Source organism: Catharus ustulatus, chromosome 1 (genome assembly GCF_009819885.2).
Source record: "Catharus ustulatus isolate bCatUst1 chromosome 1, bCatUst1.pri.v2, whole genome shotgun sequence".
Lineage (NCBI taxonomy): Eukaryota > Metazoa > Chordata > Aves > Passeriformes > Turdidae > Catharus > Catharus ustulatus.
This window is the reverse complement of record NC_046221.1, coordinates 93892817-93920701: the sequence shown is the minus strand read 5'-3', so window position 1 is coordinate 93920701 and position 27885 is coordinate 93892817. Positions and strand designations below refer to the sequence as shown.

The 27885-nt window shown below is 37.1% G+C and overlaps 1 protein-coding gene across 1 annotated transcript in view; it reads right to left on the bottom strand.

Moving 5' to 3' along the window:
- The window catches only part of LOC117004646 (poly(rC)-binding protein 3-like), a 498514-nt gene that overhangs the window by 406091 nt on the left and 64538 nt on the right, over window positions 1-27885 (bottom strand). The window contains 1 exon segment of the mRNA XM_033075599.2: window positions 3492-3631. The gene's annotated coding sequence lies outside the window, so the exon portion shown is untranslated.

Below are 27885 nucleotides of genomic sequence, written 5' to 3'. Positions count from 1 at the left end.
ATCCCACAAAGTATATGAAGTTTCTAAGCTCTTGGATAGCTGACTACATGCCAACCGACATTTGCCCTATTTTTCTTTTTTTAACTGATGCTGGAAGCACTGAGATGGAAGAAGGATCATGCATATGATTACAGCAACAGTGGGAATTCTCCTGGCTTTACAAATGAGAACCATGGCTTACCACAGGGAAGCCACAGAATGCCTTAAGGCCCCAACTGTAGCAGCCTAAGCCTGCTGTGCAGCAGAATTTGTTTCTTAAAATCCACAATTTACATCTTTTTGCTAGAAGGGAGGTTGCACATTTTCCTATTAAAAATAATAATAATAATAATAAAGTAGTAAAAGTGTAGATTTTATCAGTAGCCTTTGCTAAATTTTTATTTATTTCTTCTAACTGAAAGGCTCCAAGGGAAACCTGACTCATTTAAAAGTGAATGATGAGCTTGCATGCATTTTGTTGGTAGCAAACAGGTCAGAACATGGTGCTGCAGTGCTGCCCCATCACACCAGAGCTCTGGTTGTTTCATTTTCTCTGTCACACGAACTCACAGGTAGCTAAGGGGAGCTAAGTTGCTCAGCCATAGCAAAGAAGGGTGCAGGACAGGACAGCCATAACACATCTCCATTAAGATCAAAATATCAACTGGTTTCATTTCACCCATAATTTCCTATTCTAAGTGTATCTGTGAATTGATGCAGGGTGGAAATACTGATATCAAAATTTCCTTATGTTTTTTCATATTGCTAGCATTAAAGACTGGCCACTGAAATTTGTTACTTAAAATCTGTTTCTGATGGGTCCAGATTTCACTCCTGCTGTGAAGTACCAAAATCAAATGGCAGTATTTTAGGATGATACACGATTTTCTATGTTCACAGGCATCCTGGCCCAACATTTTACCCGATTTTAAGGCTGTGCATTACAACCATTCTGTCAAAATATTGATAAGAAATTCAAACATCCAGATTTGAGTCACTTACAGCACATGGCTCAACCACTTGCTTCCCAAAATAAATTGCAGAGTTACATTTCTTTCTACTTTGCTTTTTGAAAGTTCTTAAATAATCAGAGGTCAATCAATGTGCCTGTTCATATATACAGGTCTCATTTATCAGATCCATTGTGAAGCATCATTTCATTCTCTTGTGATCAAATGCTGATTCTTGAAAGGATTCAATTTTGCTTATATAAAAATCTCTGTACATTCAACGAAACAGAAACAGAATTTTCTTTTTCAGATTTAGACAATTGTAAGCAATTGTCTAAAAGTACTTAAATTTGCTTTATTTCAAACCACTAAATTAATTTCTTATTGTAGGGATTTTCAAACTGTAATTTATCAATTTGTTTTCATTTGTGACAGTCAATTGTGAACTTCAGCAGAGATATTCTCTGGGTTGCCTTGGTTTCATCATAGATGGGATACATTTCTGTTTTCTGGTATATTCTTTGAATAGGCCAAGGAACTGGAACAGGAATATCCAGTAGATTATCTGGATTTTAAATGCAAAGAGGAAAAAAAAAGAAAGCCATCCAACTCCACACACTTGAATAACAATGTTAATCTGGTGGGATTTAACATAGAAAATGTCAAGTTATGTGGATAAACATGAAAGATTGGTGTGTGGGGCAATGAATTTTACAAGATTTTTTTTTTTTAAATCTAGGACAGAAAACCTTAGAATCAATAGATTAAATAATGTTAATTGAATGCATGCACGGCTTTAAGATGTTCTTTTCACTTATAAAAAAAATCATGAGTCAGTGATAGAATAAATAAACATACTGTATCTTATATTCTACATAAGTATCAAAAAGATAAATATGCTCTTTAGAAAATTAAGAGAACAATTCATTTAAACTTAAATTAGGATCCATTTAAATTGATCACAAATTATTCTTTAGATACTGCTTTTTTTTCTTTTCCCAGAACAAATAAACCAGATTATCATTATTCCAATTCTGTTTCAAATATCTTTGGCCTCATTTTGTTGTTATTTAGAATACAAAGTGGAAAAGGTTTGTTGATCTGTTCCATTGAGATGATGAGCTATTATAAGCAGATAATCAATGAGTTTCAGATATGGTTGTCAGCTTCTTAAACACAAACAGAAAATCAAACTTTGGAGAAGAACAGAACTGATGTTATTATCCTGTGATCCTAACTCAAGTTGCCTTTTCAGTCACTATGAATGTAAAAACCACAAAATAAAATTACTGAGTGTTCTACAGCTCCTGCATTTAAAATACCCCAAGGTGCATTTTTTTTGTCAAATGGCTTTTAAAATCTATCTACGTTGCAGTAATGGAAGCATGCAGCAATTAATCAAAAGCTAATTTTTTTAATGGAAGGCCTAGAGGATAAAGTACTGACTTTTTCACTAACATCAACCCTGTGTACATATTAGCAACTGGCATCCACAAAATTCAAAAACTAAAAATGTTACACTCTCATCATTTTCTCTCAAGCTGGCAATCTGTGCCTAAGACAAGGACTTATGAGTCAGCAGTTCATTTGCATGTTACCCCTGAAGATGAGAAAATCGTTATTTTTGTTTGGGTTTAGGGTTGTTTTTAAGGAGACTAAAAAGGGAAAATTATAATCAGGCTTGATTACTCTAAAACAACGGGTGCATTCAGATCATACACAATCGGTTTATCAGACCTGAAATGCAAGCATATGAAAATGTATGCATGGTAATGTACAACATTTTTGGCTATTTTACTTTCATACTTCACCCAGGACATTATATTGTGAATATTGAAAGATTTCTATATTCAAAATTGCCATATATAGTGATAAAATTCTGATCAGTGTAAGTTAAATGCCTAACTATGTGTATTAAGTTGGTCCCTTTATCCAGTGTAACTGCAGGAGTTAATCTTTTCAGGACAGATCCTACCTGCACACATACAGAAATCTACAACATCAAAAATTCTACTTCACCCTGGCCTGTCTGCAACTCAGTATCCTGACATTTCTTACGGGATTTCATGTTTTCAAACAGGATAAGGTCAATCCACCACTAGATCCATAAATCAGAGGAACATATGAAGTAAAGAGTCTGAGTGGGAGCACTCTTACTTCCCTGACCCCTGAGCTGGCTCTTTGCAGTTTCACAGCTCTTTGCTTGTTGCACAGCAAGGAATGACCATATGAAATAACACTGTGGTACCCTGGCCAGGAGTGCAACGTTTGTCCAAACTTGGAAGAGAAAATAGCACAGTTTCCCAGATCTCCCAGCTATTTGTTGTTTGGCTGTGCTTTTTCTTCAGCACTTCACTCCTCTGGCAACCTGAGGCTGGAGCAAGACAGCAGGCTAATCTGGCCATGGCTATCAGAAATCATGACTGGGCTCAGACCACTCTCTGAGATATAAGCAAATTGTTATGGTCAGATTTTCCTGCCTGCCTGACCTTACTTTGTTTGCAGACCACAGAGTTTTGCTATATTCCAGTCATAAATACCTTTTTGTTTTCTAATACTTACATCAGATAACTCAATGCTCTGGAGTGCAAACCCTTGGTTTTTCTCACTTCAAATCACATCATGCCATGCTCTCTTAGACAACCATTTTGCTTCAAATTCAGTTCTACCCTTCTTCCATGGGCTGAGCTTACTTCCTCCTCCTACAACAGAGGGAAACACCAGAAAATTGTTCATTTCCTTCCTTTTTGTGTTAAGGGACAGAAAGGGGAGCAGGATACAGGCTAGTCTTTGGTTCTAGGATGTGGGATAACACAGCAGGGCAGTGTTAGGTTAAATGCAGCTTCTCTTTCATTCTTTCTAAATATATTTTACTGCACAAGGGAAGAAGAATACCCATAATGTGATTTAGATAGGTTTTTCTAGATACTGCACCTTAACCCAATTTTGTAGTACTTCTGAGAATTTCTTCCCAGACAAGAAGTGATCCTCAACAGTGTTTGTGATTTACATGCTAAAGTCAATGAACTCCTGCTTGTCAGAAAAGAGAACACCAGGTCATTGCTTTTTGCCTTTGGATTCTTTTCACAAGATGGCAAACAAGCTCTCTTCTATGTCTACTGATAATATGCCAGCAATACCTAAAATTATTTAATTCTAGATTAGGAAGTGACTTCACTTGTGTTTTAGGAAGAAAAACATATTTTAATGCAACCCAACCTATAGAAAATGGTTTGCTTGGTTAATTTTAGTAAAAACATCATTTATCTTGTCCCAAGCCCCTTGCATTCTACTAAGAGGTTCTCCTCTATATTAATGAGAAAGAGGAAAATAGGATATTTTCTTCCTTTTAAAGTACATGTAAATAGATCTACTTTTCCACAAAAACAAGCAACACATCAAACAAGCAGACCTGCTTGTAAAAAAGTTACTGTCTGCATCACCTTCCTTTTTCATAAAATTAGTTAAAGCAAGAGTAAGCATGAACCCTGAGAGATAAATTTGTCTTTAAAACAAACAAAAAATGGACTATATGAAGCTATAAGCAATGGTGAACCATGAAAGTTGAGTGCAAACAAGTGACTGCTCAGCAGACATAGAAGCAAAAATGTGAAAAATTATAAAGGTGGAATTGTCCACTTTTCAACATTATGTGGCCAGTGGTTAAACCCTGTCTGTTGCTTCCCATTAAAGTTGATTATATGGATCAAATAAGAGGGAGAAGTTGAGTTAGGACATAAATATTCCATTCCAAAATGGAACAGAAAAAAAAGCAACAACATTTTTTACCTCTATTTCAAAAGTCAATAATCATAATTTGACCTATGAGAATGTTTAGGATTATGCTTCTAAGATTTGATAAAAATGTTCTGAAACTGCCTCAAATTGCAAATGAATTGTTACCAAGATAAAACCTCACTGAGATTTCAAGATGGAAGTATGGCAAGAAAAGGTGTCATAATTTAACTCCTTACAGACATATTTTATAGGATATGATGAAGTCTGTGTTTCTATCAATAACTGCAACCAACTTATAACATAGACAATATAGAGAATAATACTTATTCATTTTCCAGTGGTGGTAACACAGAAAGACGTTTTGCTTGAGTAAATAATATCCCTGATTTTGACTTCAAGATACTACTTTGAGGCTTCCTATTTAAAAGGATGAGTGGTTTTTTTTTTAGTGGTGACATAAAAAGCATTGGAATTTTGTGCCATTTAAAAATCTAATTTCAATATGGATTTTATTTCCTGCTAGTAAATCCAGAATAACATTTTTATGTTGTTTGACAAAGCTATAAAACTGCCCACATATATACCAACTGCTGCTCATTAAGAGGTGCTCTCACACCAGCATTCCTCTCCCCCCACAGAACAGTCATTTTACAATATCTAAGTTAACAACATCAGAAAGGCTGAATTTAAAAAAAAACAAAACCAAAACAACCAGTTGTTGGCAGACAATACATACACAATTTGTCTAAACTGTTTTCCCACTGATACACTTCTAATTCCTATCACCAAAAATCCTCACACTTAATCTGTCGTGCATTCTCCAAACTATGGCTTCAGAATGAATGTATTAGTCCATTCTGGGAACAGAAGGAGGTGAAGTATTGCTTTTGGAGTTTCATTTAAATTTAGGGAATTTAGGTCTCCATGCTGCTTGCACTGAAGTCATTGGAAGTTTCAATACAGATACTTGGAGGACAAAAAAAAGATACAGGATTGAGATGGGACAGGTTTACATTTCCAGAATTATATCCTTTACTCCTGATGAATACATGTATAAATTGCTCAGCTCATCAGAGCACTTTCATTGCACAGCAACATACAGTGATATGTACATAATAAAGACAGAGATGGTCACAAACAGAAAAATATTAAGTATTTATTTATATAAATATTTCTATGCACTCTTTCTTCCACTGGATTTGTTTCAGAGACAGAATGAAAAAGTGTTGCTTGGTGTTTTACTTGTTTTGGAAATTAATATATTCGAATATATTGGAATTGCTGGTGAAATGGAAATTACAATTTCCAAAGCATTCTGTACAGGAGTAAGTGCCATGAAGGCTTTGCCTAGGAGTATTACTGCCAGTCAGTTACATTGGAGAAAGAAACTCTAATCTTTCTTAGAGAGGCAGCATTTAATATAGAAACTCCATCAAAACCTTCATCTGAGAACAAATAGATATTTCTACCTAAAAGTAGTTGCCCACTCAACATCAAGTTTAAAATAAAGGTTCCTCTTTTGGCTTTTCCAGGCTTTGGATGACTTTCATATTCAGTACAAAAGCAGTCAAAAGTTACTGCACAGTCTGATAGTGTTTGGTATCTGTTTCCTTTTCTTAAATTCATTCTCATCTGTATATGCATTAAAAGAGATTTTTTGTATTGTCCACTGATTCATGATAACTATTCAAATATGCAACATCATTTCACTGTTTTTGTTTTGGCTTCTGATTGCAATCAATTGTTTATCTTTTCCACTGTCTGTTGAAGCAGCACATATTAGACCTGACTAATGTTTCTATCCAGTAACAGGCAACACCCACTACAGGCAGATATCATTTCGGCTGTCAGAAGCAATACCGCACCAAATGAAAGTGCTCTCAATGCAATTTTTCAGCATAATAAAAAAAGCTATGCACTGGGTTTTTTCTTTTTCTGTGTAGACAATTTCTAAGTTCCAAACTTAGCATGGGTGCAGACTGTGACTGGGGATGTGCATACATTAATTTGGAAACAGTTGTAGATTTCAGCTCCAGAAAGCAGTAGAAACAAATTCTGACCTTATTCCTCAATAAAAGAGGAAGACTCAGTATTTCCAATAAGGAGCAGTGACAGGCACCATAAACACCCTAGATAAGCACATCTAGATACCACACAGATTTTCATATCCTTGTGCTGGGTTTCCTCTTTGGTCCATGAGCCAAATTTGATCCATGGGAAAATGCCACTGATTATGATCACTGTTCATACAAAGATGAACTTGGAAGTCCCTATAGAGATACTCGTCACAGAATCATAGAATGATTTGGGTGGGAAGGAACCTTAAAGATCATCATGTTCCAACCTCACTGTCATGGGAAGGGACACCTTCCACTAGACTGGGTTACTTGAAATCCCAGCCTTGAACACACAAAGGTTTCAAGGATCAGTCTCTGGCCTACATAGAGCTTATATACTTTCCCATCTGCCTGTGCTCGAGAAACAGTCCTTCACTGTTTTTTTCTTCTCACAAGTCAGCCTGCCTGTTTCAGCTCTGTTCTCCAATTGCTTTGCTACTCAAGTGATGCCACTGTAAACTCTAGCACGAACACCAGGAGTGTTGCTTACTCCCTCTGTCTGCTCCTATTTATGTCCCATCTGAATTGGACCAGTTGTATCTGTTAAGCTCTAAATGCTATTTTGGGAACATCCCCTACTTTGCTGAGTTCAAGAAGCCAACTGTAAAGTATCCACTGTAGAGAATGCTTCATTCACCTTTCAAGCAGACTTTTTCCCACCGCCCCTTCACTAACACATCTTGCAGTTCCCTACAATACATGGTTTCTGGCAGAATCAGTTCTTACCTTTAACGGTAACTAAGTGAAGAAAGGTCTAAGAGGCACTGAAAAAAAGAGCAGTTTTACTATGTCATCCACGAGCATTAGAGTGTGTAATAAAATGCTGAGGATTTCTGCAAGTGTCTGACCTAACTTCCATGGGAAAGGTATTAATAAATCCAGGTAATCTAGTTCAGTTTCTTCTGTATGATTCCAAGTCTATAGTTTTGCAGTACTACAGGAGTAATTAATGAATCATCTGTTATAAGACTTAGTGCACCATTCCTTTGTTCTGTGGTGTTATTACCTGCTATGCTGAGAAGCATATTTTCTTTCTGGAGCATTATTTTTAATGAGTGGCATGTTTGGGGTTTAACAGCATATTTTGGTTAGTTGGTTCAAGAGGAAAAGAAAATCATTGTATTGTGCTTCATTACTCTTCAACCATAGCACGCCACATTTTGGATTTTCTTCCCTTAACTCCCAAGGTCTACTCCTCAACTGATAATTGATTATCATTATTATAATTGATTGCTCCATTTTGTTTTCATTTAGACAGCTACTATGTTTATACAAGTATTTGTTTGTCTAGATGTGTGTGTGCCTATATATATGCATTTATATATAACAACAAATACTGTTCTTAATACTGTTCTTAATACTGTTGTTAGCCTAGATTATCAACATGGTGGGTTTTTTAATAAGGAAATATTTAATAAGTTTGAAATAATAAAAATTATTGAAATAGAAGTCACAATGGAGGCATATTTCTACCTCTATCAGTCTTGTCACTTGTGTAAAGGGACAGGATCATGTTTAGTATGTCACTTGGAGGAGGGAGTTACTATTCATTAGTAGGTATTTCATAAAAACAGTCAGAATTTTTCTTAAATCATGATTTAAGAAGCCTCCTGAAGCCAAATATATGCTCATTAGAACACCACAAAGCTATTCTATGTGAACAATTACATGTAGTGAGCATTTTGTATGGCCAAACCCACATGGAAATGGTTTACGCTGCTGTCAACAAAGGTTTTTGGGGCTGCTGTTTATCCCGTGGAGGAACTTTCTTTTGCCAGAAACAGCTAGATAATTTTCACTAATTTATGATTACCAAAACCATAGCAATTATGGGACCTAGTCACTGGCTTTACTTCTCCTGAAGGGACAGAATGACAGTTGGGTTCATTGCACATGGGTTTGAGTGCTTTGATGTGCAGAGGTAAAGCTTATGTTCTTTGTTAAACAATTCTTGGGAAAAATGGGATCAAGCATTCAATGGTCAGAACTGGTGTAAAATACAGCTATTTCTTTCACAAAACAAGAGATAGCACATTTCAGGTTGTTTGATCCTGTGGCTCACTGAGGTCACCTACCCAATCATTAAAAAACCTGTTTTAGATACCTTAGTTTCCACTTGAAGATCTCTTGTGCAAGCTGTAGTGAAATCTGATCTTGTCTAGTTAGTAGATGGATCACAGCCCAAGGTCAGGTTTTATGTTTGAGGGCCAAGATACAGATGGATAATAAGACATAACACTTAATGAGATGGACCCAGTAGGGCAATTAGGAGTTGACTGTAGAGCACATACCTCCTCAAGGTTCTCATGAGTGCTTCTATAGAGGCTTGAAAAACAGCAGAGACAGGGAAATGGATGCACAAAAAAATGAAAAGAATCATGTGGAAGGTTTTCAAAGAACTCAGAAACTGAGTTCTGAGGAAACTCAGAAGCCTATCCACTGGATATATCATCTCAGTGAAAATCAGAGAGGTCTAATTCATCCTTCTGTATTTGAAAACCTCCCATGGTAAGGCAAAAAAACCCCAAACTGAAAGTCCATAAGACATACTACTTACTTGAATAAAAAATTCTCATCAGGAGAAAGAAAATAATTCTCTGGACTTCGTCAGTACATAATTTTCTATGGGAAATATCTTGGATTCACAACAATGAGCATAATATCTAGTCTTCTGATCTTGTGGAAAATAAAGTTACCTGTGACCAAGACCTGACAACTGTGAGGGTAAATGCCTGTAGTCACTCTAGCTAGAGAACAGACTGCAGTTGGGCTACTTCAAAAGACAAGTTTCAAGTGGCATCTAAAGATTTATGGAAAAGCACTGCATTATTCTGGTTTAGCAAAGAACCTGCCTTTCAAAGATTTTAGTGCTTCTCTTCTGCTGCATAACTAAACTGCTCCTTTCAAAAAGTGATATACTGACTTTAGACAGAAATACAATCTTAGAAAATAACGATTTATAAGAAATGCCATGTATCAAGCTACCATATTGACAGCATCAATAGCCGAGTCACATAGGTAAAAAAGTCTACTGTAAAGGATTTCAACACAGAATTGCTACTGCCACATAAATTTCTTAGTCTGATGCAGTAGCTAAACTAGCAAAGACTTTGGTTTGAAAGACACCATAAGAGCAATAATAAAATGAATGTTCTACATGAGTAACTCTACGCCTCAAAATCCTGGGAATTGTGAAATTTCAAAGGCAGTTTTCATTATATTATCTTCCCCTTCCATCTCAAGAGAGTAATTTATTTGAGAAGCACAGTAGTATACAAGTAAGATTCTCTGAACAAAAGCATCCCATTTCAGAAAAGTTGACTTTGAAAGATGAACTGGATCAAGACTTTGATTTAGACTTTATGGGTTTGGAATTTCTAGCAAATCAGCTCCAAAGTTCATTAATTAATTTTACAGAAGCCAAAGATATGAGAAAAAAAAGTAAGATGGGAAAATTATGCCTATGAGGTACTCTTCTGTTCTCTGGAATTAATCTTAAAATGTAGATGGTGTATTAGATGCTGGAAGAACATAAAATGCAGAATGGAAGACATTCTGCAGATATATTTATCCGCAGTATCTTTTTAGTCAAGTAAATACTAATATAAACACCATAAACATATGTTACAGATGGAAATATATAGACAAGCCCTTTAAGAATCTTTTTTTTTTTTTTTTCCCCAGGGAGATTCAACAAGGTGCAGTAATTCAGTGGTATCTTTTCTTTGACATGTGACAGAAAATATAATGCCCTTTACTAAAGGGAACCGAAAATTTTGATACTCCAGAATTTAATACCTCCAAAAGATTTTCTTGAAAACTAGGCTAAGGCACATGGAAAATAAGGTGATTTTTGACAGCCTGAGTGGCTTCTCTAAGAGAAGTCAAGTCTGACAAAGCTGGTGACTTTCTCTGATGGGAATAAAGTATTGTTGGAAGAGGAAAGAGCAACTGACATAATCTACTTGGAAATGAGCAAAGCGTATCACTGTTCCACATGACATCTTGTTTCTAAACGGGAAAGACAGGGATTTGATAGACAGGCCATTAAGTGGATAAGGAATTGGCTGTATGGTCACACTGAAAGACTTGCTGTTAATGTCTCGATGTCCAAGTGGCATCCAGTGATGCGTGGTGTCCCCAGGGATAGGCATTGGGACCACCACTGTTCAACATCTTTGCTGGCAAAAGGGACAGAGATATTGAGTGCATCCTCATCAAGTTTGCCAGTGTCACCATGCAGTTGATACCCTGATGGGAAGGGGTGGCATCCAGAGGTGCCTTGGCAGGCTTGAGAGACAGGCGATGCCTTGCAAACATCATGAAGTTCGGAGGCCAAGTGCAAAAAGTCTCATTAACATATCACATAATTCTGGGAGAAAGGGGGAGCACTGTGTACAGTGCTTCAAAGATAAGACAATAGGAGAAGTTCCTAGTTCTGTGTGAATTGTGCAGGAATTGTTAGCTGACACACACCTGAGTCACAAGAGCTTTTCCTCACTAAACTCTGGGGGCTTTGTAAAGCTTAAGTTGTATTTTTGAATAGAGTGTGTGAATCCACTTTGTGCCACTTGACACTTGGGTAGCTAGAGATAAGCTTTCATAACTCTCCCAGATTTTAAACAATTACTTAGGTGTTCTTCTTGCTTTCTACCCAAAGTGACTATAGACAGTGGCATATCATTGTTGAGTGCTAAAAACTGCCCAAGAATGGACAAGATACAGGTGGCAGATTTGATGTACTGTACTATAAGAGAAGGGATGGTTCTTTCCCTTTCATTTGCATTCCAGGGCAAAAAATTCAATCTCAGTTAACTTTTTAATTGTAAATTGGCCATCTGTCCTCTGTGCAATTTGACATGCTTATTTTATAAAACTAAACTTTAGATCTCATTCTGAATAAAAATACATCCTTTTGTTGACAATCCCACGTGGATCAAATAAAGTTTTCTTTTAAGTAATGAACTTCTCAAGTGATAAACACTGCCCAATGAACTCTATAACAGATGTTATGGAACAGAACAAAGGTACAAATCATTTAGCCATATAAAGAGGCAAAAAGAGCAAGTGAATATTGACCAAGCATTCCTAGAACTGGTCTTAAACAAAGCAGAATTGATTTGGTTCCCTGTTGCAATGGTCTGACAGGAATGAAACTACCGAATTTGAGTTGTCAGCCACCCCAGAGGAACACAAGAAAAGTCATCCTGGCTCATAAGCACTGTCCTTGAACTACAGTAATTTCACGATTATAAGCCGCACTGAGTATAAGCCGCACTTCTGGGTTTCAGCAACTTTTTGTTTTTTTGTCCATATATAAGCCGCACCTGATTATAAGCCACACGTTACAATACAGAGTGTGATAAAAGGTATCTATTCTATCACCATCTGTTGAGGGTGGGGACAGTGATCCTTATCTCAATGGCATATATTCTGCTAATGGGCCATCCATTGAAACCAGGTGGGGCATTGTTCTTTATCTTTTCACAACCCATCCTTCCTCCAGAGAGTCATTTTCTGCTAATGGCCCATTGAGTCCCACTGTGTGACTGATAAAATTACTGCATCCCATTGGAAGTTGCTCCAGCCAGGGGGAAGAGCCAAGCCTTTCTTACCAAGATAAAAACAGAGGCTTTGGGACACTAAGGGAGCCCCTTTCTCCACTGGACTCCAGAGGAAAACCGGATTTCTCCACATCACCACTGGACCTCTGGAGGGAAACTGCACCTTCTACAGGAGCACTGCTCCAACTGAGCCACATCTGTCACGGCAGGAGGATGCAGCCACCATTTAATGGGACTGCTACCAACACCCTGCCTGACGGGGTGTCAGGTTGTACTCTGACTTTGTCAGGGTTTGGAGTTTGTTTCTTTGTAGTACTGTATTTCTATTTTGATTTCCCTAGAAAAGAACTGTTATTCCTAATTTCCATATTTTTGCCTGAAAGCCCCTTGATTTCCAAATTATAATAATTTGGAGAGAGGGGGTTTATATTCTCCATTTCAAAGAGAAGTTTCTGCCTTTCTCAGCAGACACCTGTCCTCCAAATTAAAACAGCAACTTTTCGTTCTTTGTCCATATATAAGCCGCACCTGATTATAAGCCGCACTTTGGGTTCGGACCAAAATTTTAGTCAAAATGGTGCGGCTTATAATCGTGAAATTACTGTAATCATTTTCTGTATTTGCCTTTCTAAGCATCCTGTTCTACACAACAGCAAAGCACACTGTCTTTTCAGACTGTCCTCAACCCAGCTCCATTGGATTAGCACATCTGTGGATGGACATTTCTCTGTTTTGGCTCCTGTTTCTGAGCAAAAAAGTAATCTGCTTGTGTTTTCCCAAGTACACCCAATGCCCAAATAGAACAGTTAGCAATGGTTACCCTGGCAGGATTTGAGAGAGGTGTTTTGCCATCTTACCTTATTGTACTATTTCACAACAAGGTCCAAAGGATGGAAGAAGCCTTCCTGACCAATCTGGAGGGCATTGTGAACAATCACAGAGCTCTGGATCCTTTTTTTTTAGATGCTTTCTGTTAATATCAGAGTATTCCTTTCAAAGTGGAGCACAATGCTTATCACAGATCTATACTCTAATTATTCAGAAAGACTACAGAATATATTTAAGGCACTTAGGAGTTATAAACAAATAAATATTGGGCCCTCAGAGTTTCCATCTTGGCCCAAAGGCTAGCTGACTGACAATCACTGAGCAGCATCTAAAGTCAGTGACATTATTTATACAGTATTGTTTTTCAGCCAAAGGTTTTTCAAATGCACCCCTTGGATTTTAGCTATTGTATGGACATTCCTCACCTCAGAGGCTTACTTCTAGAAGAAAGGACTGTTTTCATTTTCTTCAGTAAAACTCTAATGTCATTCAATATAGGCTATTCAGATCTGACCATAAAACAGATGTTCACAGATGTGCAATGGACACAAAAATAGTACATTACCCAAAACTGGGGCCTTTACAATGCTTTATTTCCTAAAGTAAGCATTTTGGTATGAGTGTAATGCTGCTTACATATACACAAGGGAGAAAAATTAAAATATTAACAAGCCCGTTTCTCTGAATACAGCAGAAAGAAATGAAGGCAAACAAATAGCTGTCTTTGGTTTGATCAGATTTTTTTGCTACAACAGGCACTGTCCAAGAAGTCTCCCCTCTTCCTGTTTCTGAGAGTCAGTCACAGATTCCTAGACCTTTTATTTCCATAACCAGGCATTTCTGCTACCAAGCATGGGCCACAGTCCAGGTAGTTTCTCTTTGACATTCATTCTGCCCAAAGTGTCAGATCAAGCCTTCCACTAGCATCGTTTAGTGGCACGCAAGTCTGTTTATTCTTGCTTCCTCTGAGAAATATTGCTTTGTACACCCACAGACTAGTGCATAGGTGCACTATTGCACTGGAACCTCAGAATGCTGCCTAATGGCTGGCAATGAATTTCCTCTGACTTTAATTTTTATCTGTCTACATCTCCTTGGATCACTCAAGAGCTCGATTTTTCATGTTGCACACAAGACACCTGGTGGTCTGCAAAATTCCAAGTATATTTTTGTTACCAATTTCCACTTTGAAGTGTTCATATATGGACACAAAGAATGACATAAAATTATTGAACAAACTATTTTAAATTAAATTATAGTTTCTTATTTGCTGCAAGAAGAATATAGCCTATATATCTATCATCAAAAAATATCTGTGGATACTGTCAAAGAACTTAAAAACTCCAGAAAATGTTACAACCCCACGTAAAATTCTCAAACATCCAAATGTCTGTAGGAATTGCAGGATATGGAAAACTGCATGCCATCAAAGAACTCCTTATAGTGCACATATCCTGTGAATTGTTTATTCACATAGTGAAAGAAATATGATATGTGAAAACCCACGGTAAATACTAGGGGGAAAACCCCAAACTTTCAAAGAGATATGCAACCCCTCTTTTATTCTAAATCCCACATTTTATTTTCAAAGCACCATTTAGAGCTATTATCTGTACCAGCCAGGAGCAAAACCCAAGCTTCAAAACCACAGAAAATGTAGAAAATGTGAAATAAAACAATGATCTGTACTTGTATTAGATTTATAATATGTTTTTTGAGATCAAGGTGATTTTCAGATCTGCAAGTTTTTATGTCTCACTTCCATCAAGTGATCTTGTCTTCATTTGAAGACATTACTTCTTAAGTTTGAAGAAAAGCCCTTAAAACTTATCTTCACTCTTGCCATATGTTGTACTACATTATTCAACAATTGCCAGCAAAGGGAATTGCTAAAAACACTGGAATTGGTTGCCTGGAGAGATTGTAGGGTCTCATTCTGGGAAGAGATTCAAAACCCAACTAGACAGGGTACTTGTCAGTTTGCTCTAGTTGAGCTTGCTTGAGCAGGAGGGGTGTACAGTATGATCCCAAGATGCTCCCTCCAACCTCAGTTCAATGATGCTGTGATTCTGTGAAACAAAAGTCTGAATATATACTGCCATAAGCCAGGTAAGTCCTCCAGTATTCCTTCTTTTAATTTTTTTTAGTGACATAAGCAAAACACAATTCTCTTTTTTGCACTTTAGATAAGAGATCAAACAATTTGGTATATCCACTTATTTCAGTGGGGTAATTTAATCTCCTTCACTTTGCTAATGCATGGAAAAATCCCAGGTTATAATATCCCACTCAAAAATAAACCTCATTAGCTGCCATTAATCATGAAAATAGTTAAATACATAAAATTTTATTCTTAAATTTACCAACAATCTCTGAATGGCTACACTTAGATATAGGCTCGGATAAATGCCTACTTGTAAACATATACATTTATATTTTGTCATAGTCCAATGTGTGGCTGCAACCAGTAGAAAGCAAAAAAACATTCAATTGGAGAGAACTTAAGCAGCTTTGACTGAACACTGTGAAATAAAACAAAATTAACATACTGCAGTCCAGTAGTCCTTCTAAATATTTACAGAACAGGGTGTATTCTGTTACTCATAATTGAGCTGAGGTTGTGCAACAAGACCAGTTACACTTAAGAAACTGCCTGTATAAATTAGTCTGCTTTGTTTGGACCCCAGCACCCTGCCTTCTTTGCAGAGCTGTCCAAAGGTGAAAAAATGTGCATTGTAGAGCTCAATGGAAAATGCCTTCTGGGTCATGTGGATTAGCAGAGGAACCAAACAATTTGCCCATCTAGCAGCACAGAATTGGAAGGACAGAGTAATATCAATTATCTTTGGATTATCATTCGTACTTGGATTATTGTTTTTTACTATAATTACTAAGGCTCTTGTTTTCTTATTTTAGTAGCAGAAAACAGCATTGATGTTACAGTGTTTTTAAAAAAGTGTTCCCAAAATGGAAAAGCTTTCAAGCAGTAAGCCCAGTATCTTCATCAGTGCCAGTGGTATAAATACCAGAAAGAGTGACAGCTAATCCACATGCACTCAGAAGCAAAAATGAAAAGGCCAGTTACATGCACATGTCAATGCTAGTCTCACCCACACCTACCAACTTGTAAAACAATCAGACAGTAATGAAATGGGTGGAGGGGGAGAAGAAGAGAGGAGCAGGACAGCTAAGAGGTGGAACACCAGCCAAACATAATTCCCTGTTAACACAAATGGGATTGGGGCATTTTAAATTGAGCTTTACAAGGTGGCCTAAATAATTTCAGAATTAACTATATTTTTCTACTATATAAACATCTCAGGATCACATTTTGTTGGGGTTTTTTTTGCAATCTTCTATCTACTTTTCCACCTACCCTTTCCTACTCCCCCATAATTGTCATCATTTCTGTCTTGGCAACATCAGAGCAAACAGAGAGCGAACTGAAACAAGAGAATCACGTAGAAGAGATTGTTTTGACAAGGCTAAGCAGGGCTGCCTTACTAATCCAGCACACACAAGGTAATAGTGACTTGTATTCTATTAAAAAAAAAATATATTAGCAGAGTGAAAAGCATCCCATGCCAAATACAAGGGCTGCTGAACTCCAAGTGAAGTTTTCTCGTGCAGCCTTCACCTTTCACTCTCACTCTGTAAATGCAATAAAAAAGGAGAGGCCGTAGTTCTTGTTTGCTCAATAGCAAGTTTTAAAATACATGTAGAGCCAGCGTGCTCAGTAATTTGATCGGCCATGCCTGCCTGATGTATGTGTTCCAAACAAACTGTGATTTAAGTTACAGGGCATTTATGCTTCAAAAGGGAGCTCTTCTCTGACAGCTGTGGGGATGAAAATACTGACTGACAATACAATTTTATGCAGATAAATCAACAAGGCACTTCATTCCTTTAGAGTCCTTGAAAAATCTCATCTGAACATATTCTTAGAGGAACCTTTCCACAATTACATGTGAGGGATCTACTAATTTTTCCACTGAAGATTCTGAGTTCACTCAAGGCAGAATATATGGCCCATAAGCTTTTTAGTCACAAAGCTTGGCAGTATTTTAGAAACAGCATTTTCACAAATCTTGTCATGATGTCAATATCCAGGAACAAAGATCAGCATGCTGGTATTAATAAAATAAAAAATAAAATCCTGTCTTTGGTGAATTTGTTGGTGAAAACATGATTGCATTATAATTTTGCTCAAGCAGGCTAAATCAGTGAATCTGAAGGCTAACATAAGACTTCCAGAACAGATTTTCAAATCCTCATACATTTATTGAGTAATACCATACAGGTAAGATAAAGATTTGAGGAAATATTTAAGAAAAGTTATATTGTATCATTAACATCTGATGTTTTGTAAAAATCCTGCTGCTCAGTACTATATATGAGCTGGATAAAATACTTGGACTGGCAGATAGTGGGAGCAAAACGTTCATTGTAACTGTATTCAGCATTATTATATAAATCCTCTTTTAAGGCATGATAGACACAAATTTTCTATTGTAAAAGACCTTTTAAAGTTGCTTTATTATGTGCTTTTCAAGCTTGTGGGAATTATTGTTCCGGATAGATATTACAACTTAGTTACCCCTCATGAGTCTATTTTGCAGCCTTAAAGAAGATGGTACTCCTCTAGCTATTTAAGAAGAAAAGACAAAATATTCATGTGGCATTGAATTTTCTTGCCAAACATGCAGAAGCCATAATAACCCAAAAACTCTTAGTCAGCCTTTACAGTGCAGAAACAAAAAAAAAAAAGCTACAAATAGGGAAGGAAAAAAAAGGAAACAGGACATCAATCATACAACTAAATTTCAGCACCATGCTTATTTAGTCTTTGGTCTTTTACCAAAGCCTCAAGAAGAGATGGACAACAGAGATTTAAGATGCAACCACCAACTGGTTGAACCCTCTCTTTTCCCACTTTCCCTGGACATTAATCTTCCTGTAGCAAGCTGGTTGTTCCTTAGAGGCTCCAGCTGACAGCCTGGAATATGAATGCAGTTGAAGTAGATGTGCTGGGCTGTGATTTGTGGTCAAGTAGCTGATACATGCTCTCTTCTGTTATTTCTGCTCCAGGGCCCCTCTCTGCTGGAGGATGGATGGCACAGCCCACAGGATGCTATAAACTTTTACACTGATGGAGAGAGATCCAGAAGAGCTTGATCTACTTATGACCTTATTTGATTTTTCATTTTAAGTAGTAAAACATACAGCTGGACAAATTGTATCTAACAGTTTGTGATGGTACTCTCCAAAAAGAGGAAAAGCCCCCTGGCTTGAGGAAGACATGACCTGCTGGCAAGGACTTCCATAAGGATTGACAAATGTGTTGCCCTTTGCTTTCTAACTTTTTGAGGAAATGTATTTGCTTGAACATACTATAGTTTGCTGCTGGCACTGATCACCATGAAATTATGACTCCTCAGAAAGCAAAAAAAGAATCATAAGATGAGATAACCAAGCTGACAGGACATACCACATTCATACTGATTAAATTTCTCTCAAACTCTGCCAAACACACTCAGCCACTGACATCATCTTAAGCTCTTACCACCTTTTCTTCAGTCATCCAATCCTTTCCTTAATTTTAAAAGTGTATGTGGACCTGATTTTTTCTCATATCTATGTGACACTAAATACTATTTTACTCATATTCAGAGAAGAAAGAACTCAATACAAAATACTATAAACACAAGCCAGGCTGTGTGCACAAGCATGTGCTATTTTTTTGTTAGATGGAATGAAAGACCAGCCTCCTGAGGAAAATAAAGATATTCCTATGAAACAACACAGTGATTTTTCCAAGATAAAATTCTCAATGCAATGTATGAGCATCATAGATAGCCAGCTGCTCTACAGAGAAAGGCGAAAGGAAAAAATATGTGTTTTTATAATATGATTTGATTAGACTCAATGGCTCACATGAGGAGATCACATTAGAAAGATATTTGCCTTTTTTTTCCTTGCAACATGAAATGAATACTGTATTGTAAAATTAGTCAGCATCTTTAAGCTACATTGCAGAGAACCCTACAGTAATATAGCCATCTGTTTTAACAGAAAGGTACTGCTGGATATTGCACTACTGAGAATTACTGAAACAACTGAGATTATTGAAAAGAAAAAAAATTAGTCAAAGGATAATAACAAAAAGCTTTCCTGTTTTGTTAAAATATTTACCCTCTTAGGATGCTACATCCTATTGGTTAGATAGCACTGCAAGAATTTTACATTACAATCTAAGAACTATTTTCTTTTTGGCTCATTTCAGCAGGAATAAAGGCATTTGTCATTCAGTATGTTTTTCTGTCAATTTTCAAAATGGTTCAATGCCCAAGCAGTTAATGCCACTCATAAAAACACAACAAACAAAACATAAATCTGCTTGCCTAATCTAGTGGCTCAGGGAATATTTTGATTTTTGATTCAAAAAGGAAAATCATAGTTCATCTTCTACTTTCTTTGAAAGAATTCAATACTTAAGCATTATATTCCACTCACTTGCTCTAATCCCTTGATTTACTTTCCTTATTTTTATTGCTTATGAGTGTAATGATCAAGAACTAAGCCAGTATGAAAGTCCCAGCAAAGAAAACTTGGCTTTTGTTTTATATCAGTGTTTGGTGCAACATCCCCTTTTTTACCTATACTGAGCACATCAAGAGTAATGACAGCAACAGATTTCCCTGTCCCTATGACCAGTGCAAATCCACCAAGAACTGGATATGTTTAATTTATGCCTTTTGCTGTCAGTTAGAAAACAATGTACTATTTCTTGATGCAAACTAATGGTAAATTCTTCCTAATTATACCTTTTGCTAGTACACATGTTTGGGACAGATACCAGAGAATCAGATAACACCAAACCAAGGGGAATCCAGCTCCCATCTCCAAGCACAATGGAGAATTCAGACCCCGTAGAACACTGGATGCTCACAGGTCCTAGCAAGGGAACCAGTTAGAGTTAATCATAATCCCCTTTCCAGGGTCTGGGTGTCTCTATGCTAGAGACAGAAAGAACTGTGTCAGATCTCACAGGCCCCCTTTACAGAAGAGTTCATTCAGCTCCTTGCATTTCATGCTCCTGGAGTCCAAAGCTAGTTCATGCTTCTGAGGGTGTGACTGTGTGAAGGACATTTTCATTCAAGTTGTAAAATAAGGGCTTCACTCTGCTTCCATTACAGCCACTGTACAGCACTGAAACCTACTTCCCTATTCTGAGAGAAGTGCTTGCTTGTTCATATTTCATCTCAGAATTATTATTTCTCTTAGTTACAGAATGCATTTTCAAGGGCTGAGGGCAGCTGTGGCATTGATCAGAGGCTATACTGAAGAAATGAAAACATAATGCTCTTCTAGTGAAGAGGAGGTGCGTACCAGAGCTGCCAGTGCTAACAGGAAACAGGATGGTGCATGTCCAGCTCAGAAACAGCAGCGCAAAGGTTAATATTTCCAGTTATCAAACCATTAACCTTCACTACAACATTTTTAGAAGCCTGTAATCTAGGTTCAATAAGAAAAGCATGATCTCCCCAGCATTTTGCTGACATGATCAGAAGTTTGATATCTGGGAGACTATCTACAAATTGTTACCTTTCATTTTTGTTTAGAGAAAAAATATGGCTTTCTTATCTAATTTGATTTTAAATGAAAGATTTTGTGCAGCACTACTTTAGTCAAATGATGTCTTAAGTGCAAATCTTTTGATGCAGTATAATCTTCCTGCTAGGGTACTTTAAGATGTAAATGATGAAAAATCTCTATCTGGTGTAGGTTTTCTATCAACACTTGATAGATAAATGAATTTTCAGAGTCTTCATTATTCTGATCATATGACACATCATATTTACATTCAGATAATTCAGAATGGGAAGCTTACTTGCATAGAAAAACAATCTGGGTCATCACACTTTGCTTACAACACTTGCAATATGCATCCCGCAGTGAACATAAATAAAGCACACAATATATCCAGGAGAGGAACCCTAGAAAGCAATACAATGGAGGATGGAAGAAAAAAGCAGTCCATTTGTTAAAGGTGTGTAGCAGTTGTAACCTCATCTGGGTGACAACACTTACTCTCTTTACCTCCATTTAAGCCTGAGGATGAAAAGGAGTCTGGTTTTCAAACAGAGCTCTGAGAGCCTTTTTGCCCATAATTTGAATCTCACATTATTTTCTGATAATGTAAGGTAAACTCATTTTGGCAAATGGCTGGACATATCTTGTAAAATGAAACCCTAACTGACTGAAGACACTGGAGCTGGTAAGGTCACCACACTTTCTCATGGAGCTGGAGTCAATAAATACCCACGTAGGAATACAGATTCTGGGGCAGCAGGAAAACCCTTGTCTTGGTGGTCTAATGCAGAGCATGAAATAATTAAATCAGGAGTGAGAAATGGCTGGCAGGAAAATGAGCCATACAGTCTAGGAAAGTACCAAGGCAGTTTTGGAAGTCCTTGCACAGGGGACAAGTGAAACTAGAAGACAACTAATGCAATAAGTTACATCTTCTGCAGTTGACATTAGATGTCTTTTCTGAAAAGAAACAGCTTTTATGGATTTGCAATCCAGGAGTACTCCATGGGAGACTGTATCTCAGCAATGATGTTGAGTTCCACATATACAGAAGAGATGGATTCCAAAGATGACTTAGGGCCCTGAAGAGGCACACAGATGCATGCACAGTTTTCTGCCACTCAAATCTGCCAACATTTTCTTCCCTGTGCATGCAGCATGAAAGCTAATTTCAAACAAATTTGCATTAATGGCAGTTCTTTAATTAACTCAGGATGGGGAAGCTTTTACATCTCAACTGAACAAGACACGAGAGCGAAGTGCAAATCCAGGGATCTCATTTCAAGCCCAGTGACTCAGTGAGTTGTAACACAATGAGAATAAAGATTTACTTCTTCTTCCATTTTTTATAAATGGGGTTCTTTTGTTCTCATTGCTGTTTTTCTCTTTGTTCCCATTGTTACTGGCACTACCTTTAATGGCATGTTGAAAACTCCGGCAAATGAAATGATAGACAGCAGGATACTTGGTGCACCCTAATGAAATAAAATACTGTTATTATCCAGACATGAGTAACTCTTCTTTCCAAGGAAAGAATTTGAATCCTTATGTGCCTCAGTACTGCCTAGTAAATAAATGGCATCCTAAAAGCAAGTGCCTGTAGGATATGAGGAAACCAAATGATATCTTATACCAGGTCTATCCTATACAAGGTCTAGTATCTCTCTAAACTTTCAATTCTCTAAACTTTCAAGTTGTGTGCTCAGACATGTTGGGAAGTCTTGTAGAACCCACTCCCACCTTTCTTATAGGTCTGGCAATACAGCATGTCCCAAACATTTAAGTCTTTTTTGTTTGTTCATGATGAAGCCATGGTCTAAATTTTTAATATTTCACTTGTTTTCTAAGCTCTTATTCCTGAGAATTCATTTAGAATGAAGTGGTGTCTTCAAAAACATGGAATCACAGAATGGGTAAGGTGGGAAGGGTCCACAGTGGGTCATCAACATCTTTGCTCAAGCAGGGTAATCCTAGAGCACGTGGCACAGGACTGTGTCCAGATGGTTCTTGAATATCTTCAGTGAAGGAGACCCTGCACCCTCTCTGGGCACGCTGTTCCAGTGTTTGGTCACAAAGGTGTTCTTCCTCATGTTCAGGTGGAATTTCCTGTGCATCAGTTTCTGCTCAGTGCCTCTTGTCCTACTGCTCAGCTCCACCAAGAGCCTGACTCTATCTTCTTGACACCCACCCTTCAGATATTTATAGGTGCTGATGAGGTCCCCTCTCAGTTGTCTAAGAAATGAATATTTACAAGTAGAGGAGAACTCAAAATGTTAGAAACCTGTTATATTAAGCATCTAAAATTATCAGTGTGTAAGTAAATAGCATACACTGCTCTTTGTGTTTGACAATCTGGCAACACCTCTCTTGTGTCTGCAAAAATTTCACATACTGGTGTGAGAGCATCTCCTTGTTGGTCTCCATCATCAGGAAGAAGTCACCATACTTCAGTTACAGTCTGAATTTATGTCTCAGAAGCAGCAAGGAGGTCAGTAGTTGTCCAAAGTTCACCCACAGGCAGACAGCAGCATAATGAAAGAAATGTTGTAGATGGTGTACTCTTCAAGTCAGTGCATATTCTGGATCCTGCCCTCTCTGGAGGGAAATATTACTCAGGAAAAATCTAGGACTTTGTCGGAAGCAGCAAATAATTTGGCAATACTGTATGCTGACTCAGGACAACTTTCAAAAGATAGCACAGACTTACATATTCTTCTTTACAATGCATGAGAAATATCCACAGTAATTTAGTGGCAAGTGCAGTTCCAACACTTCTTACACAGAAGCAATCTTAGCTGTAGGCTAAGATATAAAGTATCTATTAATAGCTGAATGCAATTTTTGACTGCAGCTTTTCTGTTCCTGGGCTACCTGCTGCAAGATGACACACCATGCAGAAAACAGACTAATGCCAAATGTAACCATGTCCTAATGACAGAACTGGACAACAAATAGATCTTTTCACTTGTGCTCTTGATTCTATGTAGGTTAAGGTTGCCAATGCCAACAAGGACTAATGACATTCAAGATTTAATATTTAATTATTTGTAGCCATGTTGTGTTTCTGTTCATGAAATGGTAAGCTCAAGGTGAGTAGGGGGAAAAAAAAATCAAAGAAATCTATCTTCTTATCAATATATAGAAACTGAATGCTAACTCTGAGTACAATGCCATGATTTCAATAACATTACACCCTTGTGTATTTGTCTCCACAGAGGAGTCACACACATCTTTACAGAGCAGCCCCAGGCTCCAGCTCTGTCTTGACAGGGCAGTTGCTGGAACACCATGCGAGCGTTGACCCCACAGCTCGGGCAGCCGGCACAGAAGACAAGCTGCAGAGAGGTACTGCACAAAGCAGTGTATGTCTAGAAGGAATACATGAAGGACAAATTCCAGATTATTGCTGAGAAAGAAGTTCAATATTCATTAGCAACAGATGTAGAAAAAACCCCGAGATAGAGAAAAAACCCTAAACAAGGACATTGTTGGCCTGAAAATAAAACTAGGGGGAAACTAGCCTGCAACCAAAGTCCTGGGGATTATTTTGAAGCCTGATGTAAAACACATTACTTTTCAATGATTAAGATCAATCTGAATATTCTTTTGTAGATATTGTGCTAATAAATATTTTGATTGATCTTTTAAATGCAAACATTAAGCTAATAGTGAAAGCACAAGTTGTTACTTCAGGTCTGGAGTACTTTCCATTAGCTATCTGATCATCAGTGGGGAATTTATTGAGTAATAAACTGCCTACTGGTAATAGCCTTGCAAAAGCTCAATACATCCTTATTAGTGTCTCAAAATTCTGCAATGCAATAATTAGACATTGAGTGAAACAGAGATATTTTTCTACATTCTGCAAAGTGTTGAATAATGATTTTGTGAAGTTCTGGTTGCAGTCTATTATTTGTTAAGATCCATGGGACTTGCACTTGCAGCTCTTGATGACTCTAAAAGGTCCACCATGGGACATGAAATAAATGCAATATTTTTAAAAAATCTTCTTCATAAAAATGCAGCATACCTCAAACACTCTCTTAAAACGGTAGTATTTCTCTTTGTCTGTCTTCCATGGTATAAAATGGCACATTACATGGAGCTTGAATAACTTGAACAGCTCTGAAAAAATATATTGGCCAACAGAGTGAATGGGGACCATAAATCTCATCTCTAGCTACCTCATAATTTTTAGTGAGCAGTTGTCTCAAAATACCCAAATGGGCAATACTGTGCTTTAGATTCAAGTTGTAAATAAATTTAGCACACATAAGGAATCATTCCAGTACTAAAAGCATGAAAACATAAAATGCAATATAGTTCCAAAGTTCTTTTACACAGTCCAGCTATAGATTACTTCTTCTTCTACAAGGACTTCTGGCGATGCTGATAGATATTGAACTAAAGTGTAAAGACAAGACATAACTAATTTAATGAAGAACAAATTTCCTTGAAAGACATAGCATCCATAAGCATACTCTGACACACAGAGTCTTTTTTTCTGCTGCAACACAAACCTAACTAATTAAGACTATTTGGATTCAGACAGCAATTGATTGCTTTTCAAGGGCTGGGAAAATGTCCCTGGTTCCAGTATCAGTCAAATGAACATAGTGACTGGTGATCTGATGGCATATTCTGCAGGACTCTTGCTTGTACCTTAAATCACCACACAGTATGATACCACAGAGGTTGTAGTCACTTCTACCTGAAGTGCTTTACCACTCTGTTGTGAGAAAAAACCCACTACACACTGGCTGTGCTATAACCAGCCACAATTAATGTCATCAGTCCATATTTTAAATAAAAAGTTCTATGCATGCTGACATCACTTCCATACCAAACTAATCTGACCCCTATCCTTCCACCTTGATTCTGTATCTCTACCGAATCTTTTGCAAACTTAAAGGTTAAGGGAGGGTGCACCTCTTCCTAATCACTCCAAAGCACACCATTTTATCACACACAGTGGCATGCAGTTCTGGGTTAGAGGATTTTACTTCCCGAATTTTCCTCTCACCCCTAGATTTTCATTGTTATTGCAGGGTTACCATATAGTATCTAAGTAGAATGAGTGGACAGGCAGTGTGTGCAAATTAAGACCTGAAATCTCCTGCTGCCTTTGACCTCTGCATCACGCAGCATCTCATCTCTAAGCCTTATTTTCTCTAAAGATAAAATGTCATTCTCAGTAAACTGGTGTGACAAGTACAGATGAGTCATGCTATTTAAAAAGCAAAACATAAAGAAGGGGTATGTTCATCATTGAAAGATGAGCAACACAGGCAAATGATGAGCAAAGAACATAAAACCTGAATAAACTGCTGCAAGATCAAAGTATGTGAGAAAAACTGGTTGGCATCCAGCTGAAGCTGCAGGATAATAAGGGAAAAGGTAAAAGAACATGTCATAGAGCTGGTTTTATTTACAGAGATGTGTGAATCTGTAACTCTGGCTAGGTAAAAAGCTAATCCTGATACTAAGAAAAATAAGTTAATCTTATGAAATACATGCCATGTTGCATAAATCTAAATCAATCCTCAGGCAATGAACACAACGAAGCTATTCTTTTCAGCTTTATCTTTTCCTCATTTTAGCAAAAAACAGGTCAGATAGACTATGCACTACCTGCCTCATATCTTTAAGTAAAAGACCCAAATTATCATTTATTAGAAATACTCTGTCTTGCTTTTAACACAAAATTCTTTGCTAACTGTTCCGTGTTAATATCTACAGCATTAACATCTACTTATTTATCCAATATAAATTTCATCTCATATGCATTATTAATAGTGGTAAATAATTTTGAATAAATCATGCCTTTTCCTTGTGTTGTCCTTGATACCACTGCAGTAAAGCACAGTCCATAACCAATAACGCGGTGTCCACTACCTGGGAGGCAAAAAGCAAATGATAAATCCAAACCCATTACATTTTCAGATACTAAACTACGACAAGGCTGGATGTGCAAGGAGGGTAGGGAAGCTTTTTGCAAAACCTTTTAAAAAGGATTCAAAGTCATTCTGGATATATATCTGTAAAGTGAGTGAGCAAAGAACATGGAACCAGACTGGCATTTTTTCCTGTTTCTTTGCCTTGTGCAACAAATAAAGGAGGTGAAAATCTCAAAAATCTCTTTTTTTGTTCAGGTTTGTGTTTTTTGGTGGTGGATTTTTTTGTTGTTTTTTGTGGTTTTTTGTTTTTTTGTTTTGTTTTGGTTTTTTTTTGTTGTTGTTGTTTTGGGTGGAAGAATGATCTTTACTTTCCTACTTTTTTACACTTAAAATTCAAAGATTGTTTACCTCAGTAAACAACAATGACAAGGTAACTCATCAAAAAAGGACAACACGAAAAGCAGGGAAGAAAATCTGGGTAAATAAAAGAATTTGTTGTTTCTGTTAGACACAAAAAATCTTTGCTTCTTTAAAAACTTCTGCAACTACTGTGACTGACAGTTAGGACAAGAGATTTTTTGTTAACACTTTTGTCTTGACTTAAGTGTGAGAACTCGTGATATACTTCTTTAAGATTTCCAGGGAGTGTTCTAAAAATAAGAATCAGAACAGGTGTTTCCAACATTTCTTATTTTAAATAGTGGAGAAAAATTCAACATTTCTAAGAACTTTTCCAATCTTTCTTATTCATTGCAAGACAACAAAGATGGGGAAAAGTTCAAATGGTTTAAAATCACCTGATGGTCACCTTGTATTGTGTGAGCATTTGCAGACAGAGAAAATGCATTTTTTTATGTTAACCTGGAAATGAATTTCCAGCAAAATGCACAGAATACCCTGAATTTCATCTGACTTCTGATCCTTAGAGTAATATAGCTATAGCAGAATTAGACTCTAAACTGTCATTATCAATATCTGAATATTCTGTGAAATATAATTATTACAGCAGGCTCTTTTAAAGCAGGCGACATATAAAGTGGAAATATAGCTCAATGACCCAATTTATCCTGTTCATAACTCATCTCCAATGATACATGAATGAACACTTGAAAACGGGAAATATGACGTGATTAAGCTTCCATCAATAAGCAACAAGAAGTATTTCTTCGATACCTAGAAAAGGTACAGATATTCTTGCCAAAGAAGACTAGTGACCAAA